This window comes from Eleutherodactylus coqui, chromosome 1 (genome assembly GCF_035609145.1).
Source record: "Eleutherodactylus coqui strain aEleCoq1 chromosome 1, aEleCoq1.hap1, whole genome shotgun sequence".
Taxonomy (NCBI): Eukaryota; Metazoa; Chordata; class Amphibia; order Anura; family Eleutherodactylidae; genus Eleutherodactylus; species Eleutherodactylus coqui.
Window position 1 is genome coordinate 478,208,263 of NC_089837.1, and position 10,800 is coordinate 478,219,062.

The following is a 10,800-nucleotide window of genomic DNA, read 5'->3' on the forward strand; positions in this document are numbered from 1 at the left end:
AGACGGAGTGCTGGAATGGTAATGCTCAGTGTCGTCTTTTCAATACTTGTATGCCTTGCTAAAACCAATACGTATTCTTCCATTCCATCTCATGCCACTTGCTGTTAGGCCCCCTACCTGTTTGGGGATTTTTTTCCCTATAAATTCTTTCATTCTGCTCATTCAATATTGTCTTTTTCATTTAAATTGAATTCATTAAATGAAACCTGTAAAGCTGGTCTGTTTTTGCAGCACAACATTATTGGACGAACTGAACCCGTAAACTGGTTACACAAACCTACATCTTTCTAGATTAATGAATCCCGTTATGTTTATAGTGGCAAGTCTCTGCATAGAAGTACATATGACCTCTGATTCTACTATTACTTTATAATGTTGGACTAATACCATTAGATTCTTAGGATTGTGTGATGAAACGGTGCTGGTCTTGTTCATTCACATGCATGGGACTGAGCTGCTATATAGTTGGTAGCAGCCATCCTTTTTTTTCTAAACTTATTCAGCCATATTCACTCATTAGTAACTTAGTAACCACCAGCATGCCTTTTTGCAACAGTTGCTTATGGGCTTTAGGGGTCCTTCACGCCATAGTATGCATTTTGACGGTCGCCTGCACGCGCTGTTAAATTATGCAAATTAAGAAAAGACGCAATCAAGTCCCAAGGTTAATTAGTAGAGATGAGCGAGCATCGCTCTTCTCAAGTAACTGCATTCTCATCCGAGCAAATGCGGGGGGGTAGAGTGAGAGATCTCTCGCCCCCTCCCCCCACCACCACCACCACCACATTTGCTCAGACGAGTATGCAGTTACTCGAGAAGAGCGATGCTCGCTCGAGTATCTGCCTTAACCGAGTGTGCTCGCTCATCTCTATTAATTTGCGTTTTTTTCATCTATTCACGCGGCCGGTCGCATATGTGCTTCCCCAAACCCCACCCCCCACCCCCACCCCCTAGCAAGACTTTTTTTTACGCACCACAAGATCGCCCATGTGAACAAATGTATTGGAATCCAATGCCTCAGATGGTCGCAATTTTTGGATGGCGTGAAAACGCAGCTATATAGCTACGTAAAAGAAAACTTGTGCGCCAGGAGCAGCGGCACTGACGCCAGGAGCAGCGGCACGAGACGGAGGCACGAGCGGGGAGCTGAAGGGGACAGCGGAGCAGCTCAGCAGCCGAAGCAGGTGCGGGGGCAGCGGCAGCCGAAGCAGGTGCGGGGGCAGGAGTGACCAGTGTGACCGGAGCGCAGCAGCCGGCGCCAAGAGGCCACCAGGAGTTCAGCGGAGCAGCTGAGACAGGAGGGCAGAGTGAGCGGCCGCCGGGACAGCGGGTGACATCAGCTCCTCCACTCCTCCGCTCCTCCTGGTGACAAGTATCTACCTCTGTGTGTGTTTGTGAGCTGTGTGTCTTCTGTGTATCTGGTTAGTTGTGTCTTCTGTGTGTGTGTGTGTGTGTGTGTGTGTGTGTGTGTGTGTGTGTGTGTCTGGGGGTCTAAGTGTTTAAGGGGGGAATAAAAAAAATTAAAAAAAAAATTTTTTGACTGGTTGCGCATAAGTGTCAGCGAGTAAGAGGTTGCGCGAGAGGGGCAGCGGCACAGCGGTTGCGGCAGCGGGACAGCGGCAGCGGGTCAGCGGTTGCGGCAGCGTGTGAGTGGAGTGTGAGCAAGTCTATCTTCACTACTTCAACAAGTAAATTGTAGATCCCCATTAGGATGAGCTCCATGCCTGGCAATGTCATCCAGTGTGCTACTTGTGCAATGTATGCGGTCCTTGATCAGCCGATCGAGGGTGCATACTGTTGTGCAAGATGCATGCACGTCACACATTTAGAAGCCCAAATTCTGGATCTAAATGGGCAACTGGCAACACTGAGAGCCATTGACATCATGGAAAGGAGTTTGGTGCTCACTGAGCAGGCACTCGCTGGGGTAGAGGCGGGGGCGGATGGTAGTACGGAAGAGCAGGGGGAGCAGGCAGTCAGCTGGGTGACAGAAAGAAGGAGGGATAGAGGGAAGAGAACCAGGGAGGCTAGTCCTGAACTGGCACAACCCAACAAATTTGCAAGATTGGCAGATGAGGGGGATGCCATTACAGAGCCAGCACCGCTGCAGCACGACACGCCCTCTGAACGCCAGGGGGATGACTGCTCCAGTGAGACGGGGACGGGGAGCGCAGGGCAGGCTAGACAGGTTCTAGTGGTGGGGGACTCAATTATTAGGGGGACAGAGAGGGCAATCTGCCATAAAGACCGGGATCGTCGAACAGTGTGTTGTCTTCCTGGCGCTCGAGTTCGACACATCGCGGATCGGATTGACAGATTACTGGGAGGGGCTGGTGAGGATCCAGCAGTCATGGTGCACGTTGGCACCAATGAACAAGTTAGAGGTCAATGGAGGGCCCTCAAAAATGATTTCAGGGACTTAGGGTCCAAGCTCAGGGCGAGGACCTCCAGGGTAGTTTTCTCGGAAATACCACCTGTACCTAAAGCCACACTAGAAAGGCAGCAGGACCTTAGGGAGGTAAACAAGTGGCTCCGGAGTTGGTGTAAGAAGGAAGGATTTGGGTTCCTGGAGAACTGGGCTGACTTTGCGGTCGGCTACAGGCTCTACCGTAGGGACGGGCTGCATCTAAATGGGGAGGGTGCAGCTGTGCTGGGGGAAAAGATGGCTAGAAGGCTGGAGGAGTGTTTAAACTAGGGACTGGGGGGGAGGGCAAAATGAGAAATAGTGGGGTAGCCAGTGTAATTAGCGATCTGGGTCCAAGCAAAGGGAATGGGGGACGAGCAGGGGGTGGGGTTAGTACAGTTAGAACTGATAGATCAGCCATAAGTACGAATAGCAACAAAACAAATTTAAAAAACAAAAAAAATGATATAAATTGTATGATCACGAATGCACGAAGTCTGATCGGTAAAGTGGGTGAGCTTGAAGCGAGAATGACTGATGAAAGTTATGATATAGTCGGAATTACTGAAACATGGCTTGATGATAAGTGCGATTGGGCGGTGAATTTGCAGGGGTACAATCTCTTCAGAAGAGACCGAAGGAACCAGAAAGGGGGAGGGGTATGTCTGTACGTCAAATCGAACTTGAAGCCGAGGCTACGGGAGGATATAGGGGTAGGAGACGAACAGATGGAATCTCTGTGGGTAGAAATACAGGGAGGGAAAAATAACAAAATCCTGATAGGGGTCTTCTATCGACCACCAAAAGCAACAGAAGAAACTGAAGACTAACTACTAAGGCAGATAGAGGAGGTGTCAAAACGAAACGAAGTAATTATCATGGGGGACTTTAATTACCCAGATATAACATGGGAGAACGAAACCTGCAAATCTCACAGGGGTGATAAGTTCTTGAGAGTAATTAAAGACAATTACCTGAACCAACTTGTGCAGGAACCAACAAGAGGGAGAGCCATTCTGGACCTAGTACTAACTAACAAACCGGAACGTATAAGGGGGGTGCAGGTTGAGGGGCACTTGGGGAACAGCGACCACAATATAATCAACTTCCAGCTGTCAATCAATAGGAAGCCTTATCAGGGAGAGACAAAGAAACTAAACTTTAGTAAAGCAAAATTTGATGAGCTTAGAACTACTATCGGTAACATTAATTGGGACAACATCCTCAAAAATATCAGTACGGAGGAAAAATGGGAAAAGTTCAAAAGGATCCTAATCGCCTCATGTGAGCAGTTCATTCCCTTTAAAAATAAAAGAAACTCAGCTAAAAGGAAACCAATGTGGCTCGACAAGACGGTACGAGGGGCAATAAACGAAAAGAAGAAAGCGTTCAAACTACTAAAGCAACAAGGCAGCGAAGAAGCGCTAAAATCATACAGGGAAAAAAACAAAATATGCAAAGATACGATCAAAACTGCCAAGGAGGAAGCAGAAAGACGGATCGCAAAAGAGAGCAGAAACAACCCGAAGCTATTTTTCAACTACATAAACAGCAAAAGGATTTGCAGGGAGAGCGCTGGCCCTTTAAAAAACAATGCAGGAGAAATCATTGATGATGACGAAGGGAAAGCAAATCTACTAAACAGTTTCTTCTCAAGTGTGTTCACCAAAGAAAAGGAAATGCCACACGAGATGCAGGGGAATAAAACAAACCCCTCACAAAATATCTCATACCTAACGCAGGAGGAGGTGCGGAAGCGTCTAAAGAAAACTAAAATTGATAAATCACCGGGCCCAGATGGATTACACCCAAGGATACTAAAGGAACTAAGTGACGAGATAGCTAGGCCGCTATACCTAATATTTCTAGACACTATCAAGACCGGAGTAGTACCATTGGACTGGCGCATTGCCAACGTGGTTCCAATTTACAAAAAAGGGAGCAAAAGTGAGCCTGGTAACTACAGGCCAGTAAGTCTCACTTCAGTAGCGGGAAAAATTTTCGAGGGGATTCTGAGAGACGCCATCGATGAGTACCTCAAGGAGATTAAGGGAATAACTCCTCACCAGCATGGATTCATGAAGGGTCGCTCATGTCAGACAAATCTGATCAGTTTCTACGATGAAGTAAGCTCTAAGCTGGACCAGGGAGAATCTATTGATCTTGTATATCTGGACTTCTCTAAAGCCTTTGACACCGTGCCACATAATAGGCTAATATACAAAATGAGGCAGCTCGGACTGGGCGAAAACGTGTGTAAGTGGGTAAAAAATTGGCTCAACGATAGAAAGCAGAGGGTGGTAATAAATGGTTCGTACTCTGATTGGACCACAGTCGCTAGCGGGGTGCCACAGGGTTCAGTATTAGGCCCCACTCTGTTCAACATATTTATTAATGACCTGATAGAGGGGCTGCACAGCAAAATATCAATATTTGCAGATGACACAAAATTATACAATATAATTAATGCAACGGAAGACAATGTGCGGCTACAAACAGACCTGGATAAGCTGGGGGCTTGGGCAGAAAAATGGCAAATGAAGTTCAATGTTGAGAAATGTAAGACTATGCACACGGGCAGGAGGAACGGATGTCACAAATACTCACTTAATGGGGTACCACTAGGGAAAAGTGATATGGAAAAGGATCTGGGGGTATTAGTGGATAATAGACTAAACTGGAGTAACCAATGCCAGGCAGCCGCTGCAAAGGCAAATAAAGTCTTGGGGTGCACCAAAAGAGGTATAGGGGCGAAGGACGAGAACATTATCCTTCCATTATATAAGGCACTTGTCAGACCTCACATGGAATACTGCGTACAATTCTGGACACCGGTGCTCAGGAAAGATGTCACAGTGCTTGAGGGGGTTCAAAGAAGAGCGACTAAACTAATACATGGAATGAAGGGATTGGAATACCCAGAGAGGTTATCAATATTGGGACTATTTACTCTAGAAAAAAGAAGGTTAAGAGGCGACCAAATAACCATGTATAAGTACATGAGGGGACAACACATGGATCTCTCCCGCGATCTGTTTACACCCAGGACCACGAAGGTAACAAGAGGACATCCGCTACGATTAGAGGAAAGTAGGTTTCATCACCAACACAGAAAGGGGTTCTTTACTGTAAGAGCAGTTAGACTGTGGAACTCTCTACCGGAGGAAGTGGTGATGGCAAAATCCAGAGAGGAGTTTAGAAGGGAACTTGATGTCTTTCTGGAGAAGGATATTACAGGATATAAATATTAGGTTAAGTGCCAATCCTGGTATATAGGCAGGTAGGAACTATTAGGGGTTGATCCAGGGAACAGTCTGATTTGCCATTAGGGAGTCGGGAAGGAATTTTTCCCCCAAAAGGGCTAATTGGCTTCTGGCCTTGGGGTTTTTTTTTGTGCCTTCCTCTGGATCAACACAGTAGGATAGACAGGCTGGACTAGATGGACAATGTCTTCATTCGGCCTTACATACTATGTTACTATGATTAAAAAAGACTTAATTTGCACATACACCCCTTTTTTTTTAACAAGGTTGCAGGTTTAGGGCATGAGTGTCCTGTGTCAGGAAGAGTTGAGACTTTGCTATCCACTGACCACAGCATGTAAGCAGTTGCCTTGGGAAGAAAGTTCCTCTTCTCACCCAGTCGGCACCCGACGATGCAATTGTGGTTGCCAATGGGGGTCCTGTGACAGCTGAAGACCTGTCAAAAACATCTATATCTGCCATATAAGCCACCTTATTGGACTGTTCCTCGGGGTATAATAGGCTGCTGTCCTTAGTTAACTAAGTAGTACACAGTATACAGGGTGATTCAAAAAGTATGGTGCAAAAATAAAGCGGTTTTAGTCATACGTGAATTGACATACAATAATCAGAATGACCTGAAGAGCCACGAGAATCCTTCAGGTATTTAATGCATCTTACAGATGTTCGATATAGGTGCCATTAGTGACAAGACACATGCGGGAGGCGGAGTGAACCTTGAGTCAGCTATCTGAACCAAGCGGAGATTGAAACCGCAACCTTCCGGTTGTGAGTGAGAGCTTAGGACTGTATTCTGCTGCATGTGTGTTAGGTTATCTCGTTCTGTGGCATTTGGACCAGAAGAAATGTGGTGTGAATTTTTCAGTACATTTTATGGTACATTATATAGTGGCATTAAAAAATACAACTCGTCCTGCAAAAAACAAGCTCTCTGACAGCTAGGTTGATGGATAAGTAAGGGTTGTAATTTTTTGGAAAGTGTGAAGAAAAAAATGAAAATGGGGCGGGGGAGAAGGGCCACATCCTTAAGAAATTGTAAACTCCTCACAAAAGAAACTGGTAAATTAAGTATCTTGATACTTGGGGCTCCTGCACACTAGTTATTGTGATATCAATGTCAATAGGACTTTCTAATGTTAAAAACGCATCTCACAAAAATCGCCTAGCACAAACCTGCGATTTTTGTGCGATGCATTTATAACATTAGGAAGTACTATTGCCATTTACGTTTTTTTTAAAAAAAAAAGCAAAAAACGCAGCGATATCGCAATCCATCAAAGTGATGCTATTAAAAAAAAATACAACTCATAGCAGAAGAAACAAGTTTTATGTCATGGAACAACTAAGTTTTTGGGGTTTTTTGTCTTCATTCAGAAAGTTATAACTTTAGTTGTCTGCCCATGCACCGTTGTGTCTTTTGCAAAACCATTAGTAGAAGCATTGTTTAACTTTTCCTAGTAGTTTTGGTGAAGTAAACAGAAAGATAAAATCAATTCTGCCATTCTTTTTTGTACCTTTTAGTCATGCTGCTTGGGTGAAGAGCATAAGACTATCATCATACTTTAATTCTATGGGTCAGTAGAATTACAGCAGTACCAAATACAGGTGCTCCCCGACTTGCGAACAGGTTCCGTTCCGGGAGCCCGTTCGCAAGTCCGTTTTGTTCGCAAGTCGAACAAATGGTAGTATGGAGCGGGATCGCGGGTGGATCCTGCTCCATACAACGTCGGGTGCCGGCTGTTCTTACAGCGGGCACCCGGCGGCAGCAGTTCCGACGAGCCGCCCGCTTGTCGGAACTGTTAACACTTTAAATACCGCTCTGACAGCGGCATTTAAAGTGTTAACAGTTCTGACGAGCGGCGCGGCTCGTCGGAACTGCTGCCGCCGGGTGCCCGCTGTAAGAAACAGCCTGCACCCGACGTTCAGGGGGCCTGTACAGCGTCCCATGATGAGATCGCGGGACGCTGTGTGGTTGCTAGGCAGCCGGGGACCTCCTGAAAGGCCCCAGGGCTGCCTATGCAGAGTGCCTATCAAGCGCACGGCTTGATAGGCGCTCTGCATAGACAGCGCTAGGGACTTTCAGAGGCCCCCGGCTGCCCAGCAACCGCGATGTGATCGGACAGGCTTCTATCAGGCTTGAGAGAAGCTTGTCCGGTCCCTGCACAGCATGATGTAATGCCATAGCATTACATCATACTGTGCTGTACAGATAGTTCGTATCTAGCGAAATTCGTAACTCGAATGTTCGCAAGTCGGGGACTATCTGTATGTGTTTTTATGTTTTACCACTTTTGAACAATAATGGTACATCTTGTGGGTTGTCGCATTCAGAGAGCCATAGGGCGCCTGCACACGAGTGGAAATTCAAACGCAATCCTATACAGAGCCCCGCACAGAAACATCGCCTACCCGCCGCCGGCTTCGGTCTGCGCATGCGCCGGCAAGCCGGCACATCAAACAGCCGAAGGCGCGGGTGAGTACGCGCTGGTCCCTGCAGGTGCTTGGGTCGGGTCCCATGGTGAGAATCCTCACCGCCGGATCCGACCTGCCCGTCTGCAGGCGGCCATAATTTTTTCTTTTTTTTTTTTCCTCCATCCACATGGCCATGTTAGGGCTTGTTTTTGTGTGGCAAAATGTAGTTTTCCTTGGTATCATTTTGAGGTGTATGGGATTTACTGCAACACTTGTTGTTGGAAGGTCAAGCACAGGTCTCAAGTGAAGCCCACTGCACGCCTTCTGAGTTCAACCGGTACCCACGGTGTCCCAGAGAAGGAGTCTCATACAGTGTGTACACAGCAGTAAGGTGAAGGCTGTGCTAGAATTAAGGCTCTTACCCACTAGCGTTTTTTTTAATGCAAATATCAATGGGACTTTCTAATGTTAAAATCGCATTGCACAAACTTGTGATTTTTGTGCGATGCGATTTTTAACATTTGAAAGTTCCATTGAAAAATGTTTTTACTTTGTTGAACTTATTTGAAAGCGTTCAAAAGGGTCCGGGATGCCTTACTTGAGGAGAACATTATTAGAAATTATAGTCATGAAATCACTTCAGAAGAGTTGTTCATCCAGTGATTATTTATTGTGACTGGCACATTTGGAAAATAATTTTTGCTGGGATGAGGAAAAATGGCTTCTTTCTCATCAGGGGTTTTTGCCTCCTGGATCAATATTGTAACATATTAGACTGCAGTAGATGGATATATTTTACCTACCACAAAAATACCCAGTGTATCGGCATGAGATTAGATGGCCTCAGGAAGTTGTCCATGGCTTAAGCAAATGGGGATAAGCTTAAAATGGGCATCCCTAATATGTACCCTTTTAGATATGATTTGGGTGGGGCTACAGTGAATGAGAAATGTTAGGCAAGCTAAGGTGGAGTCATGAAGTCGCTTAGAAGCCCTGCTTAAAAGCCAAAATTCTCATGGCTGCAAATGACTGGAAAAAGCTTTTCTGACGCACAGAGCAAGGGACAAATAAAGTGTATTTATTTAGATATAATCTATAACCTTGCTGATGGTTGCATAATGCCAGGCTCACACAAGCGTGTGGTAAAACGCGTGAGCCAGCGAATCGCATGCTGTCATTGGCAGTCTTCCTTGTTCCACTGTTTGTTTTTAATTTCCCATCATGTCGCTTAGCAACATTGTGTATGAATGCAGCTTATAATAATAATCTTTATTTGTATAGCACCAACATATTCCACAGCACTACACAATACAATTGCATATGTGCAATGTTTATTACGCACTCTTAGAGAACAATAAGGCTCTATCATGAGTAATACGCAGTAAAATAGAACATGCTGCAAGTGTGAATGGATCAATGAAAATCAATGTACTGTCATTGACTCCATTCAGCACGTGTTATACGCGCATATTTTGTGTGCGTAATACGCAATGAAACTACACTCGTGTGACCTAGGCCTTACTGAACACACGGCGGGGTTTTTTCCCCAGTCATCTCCATCAGCACCAGCTGAGAGATCGCCTCTTCCTGGTAGTACAGGAACACAGAGAGGTTTAAAAGCTCCTCCCTCTCCCACCTTCCTCAGTGTTTTCCTGTCCTGCGAGGAGGCAGGATCGCAGAGAGGTGCTGGGATTTTTCTAGCAGGATACTTACTGGGATCAGAGGCCAGGAAGTTGGTCCTCCCTTCCCAAAGATCGTCTCCTGGGACACTGCATCGGGTGGTAAACCCAGGCCGGGTTCCTCCCACCGCGGGCTATCAGGGATTTAACAAGGTGACCATGTCCTCCTCTCAGTCTACCGGCGCGGCTGGTCCACGTGGATCCCGCGGGCCCGCATAGTAGCGGGCGTGGCACTCCTGAGCTCCCCTCAGGGGGTGGAGCCTGTGGCATCATGTGACTGGCATTTTGACGCGTCTGGGGCGGGGTTAGGCACGGAGGGCGCAAAAATTTTTTAAAAAGGAATCTGAGAGAAGATAGACCGTGAATACTAAGGCGGCTGCAAAACACGCTTCCCGTCCATATTTGGCTGCAGTACTGCAGTAAAATGTACTCCAGCACTGGACGCATATATCTATATTACTTCCCAAATCCACACCATTCGCAACCTGATTGGTTGTTTGGATTTACTCATTCCCGGTGATTGGTTATTTGAGTTGGCTGATTCACAGTGATTGGTTGTTTAGGTTGGCTCGTGTAGAAGTGTGGAGTAAATGGCTAATATGCGCACTGGGCATTCCCGAACCGGCTACTACTATGGGTGGCGTAAGTAGCCTGTTGGGTGAAAAGCACTCTGAAATTGTATGTTATGTCTAGCATATTATTTATACGTTGCTTGCATTTCTCATGTTGTTCGTTAGGGGAGAAGAAAATAGACCCACCAAAAGCTAGACCAAAAAAGTGTGCTCAGTGCGCAAGAGCTTGCCCTCTGCATACAGCAAAGCGCTACACAAACTTTGTATAGCCAAAGTAATTAAGGAGGAATCAAGTGGATTTATGGAGAATATAAGGCAGTTAATCAGGGAAGAGGTGTGCTCTGCCCTGGTATCCCAATCCATGCAGTCAGCTACACTATCCGCATCAAGGCGCTTAAGGAAGCCCTGTAGCTCAGCTGAGTACTCGAACTCCGAAAGGATTATCACGTTCTCGGACCTAGAGGAGCAGC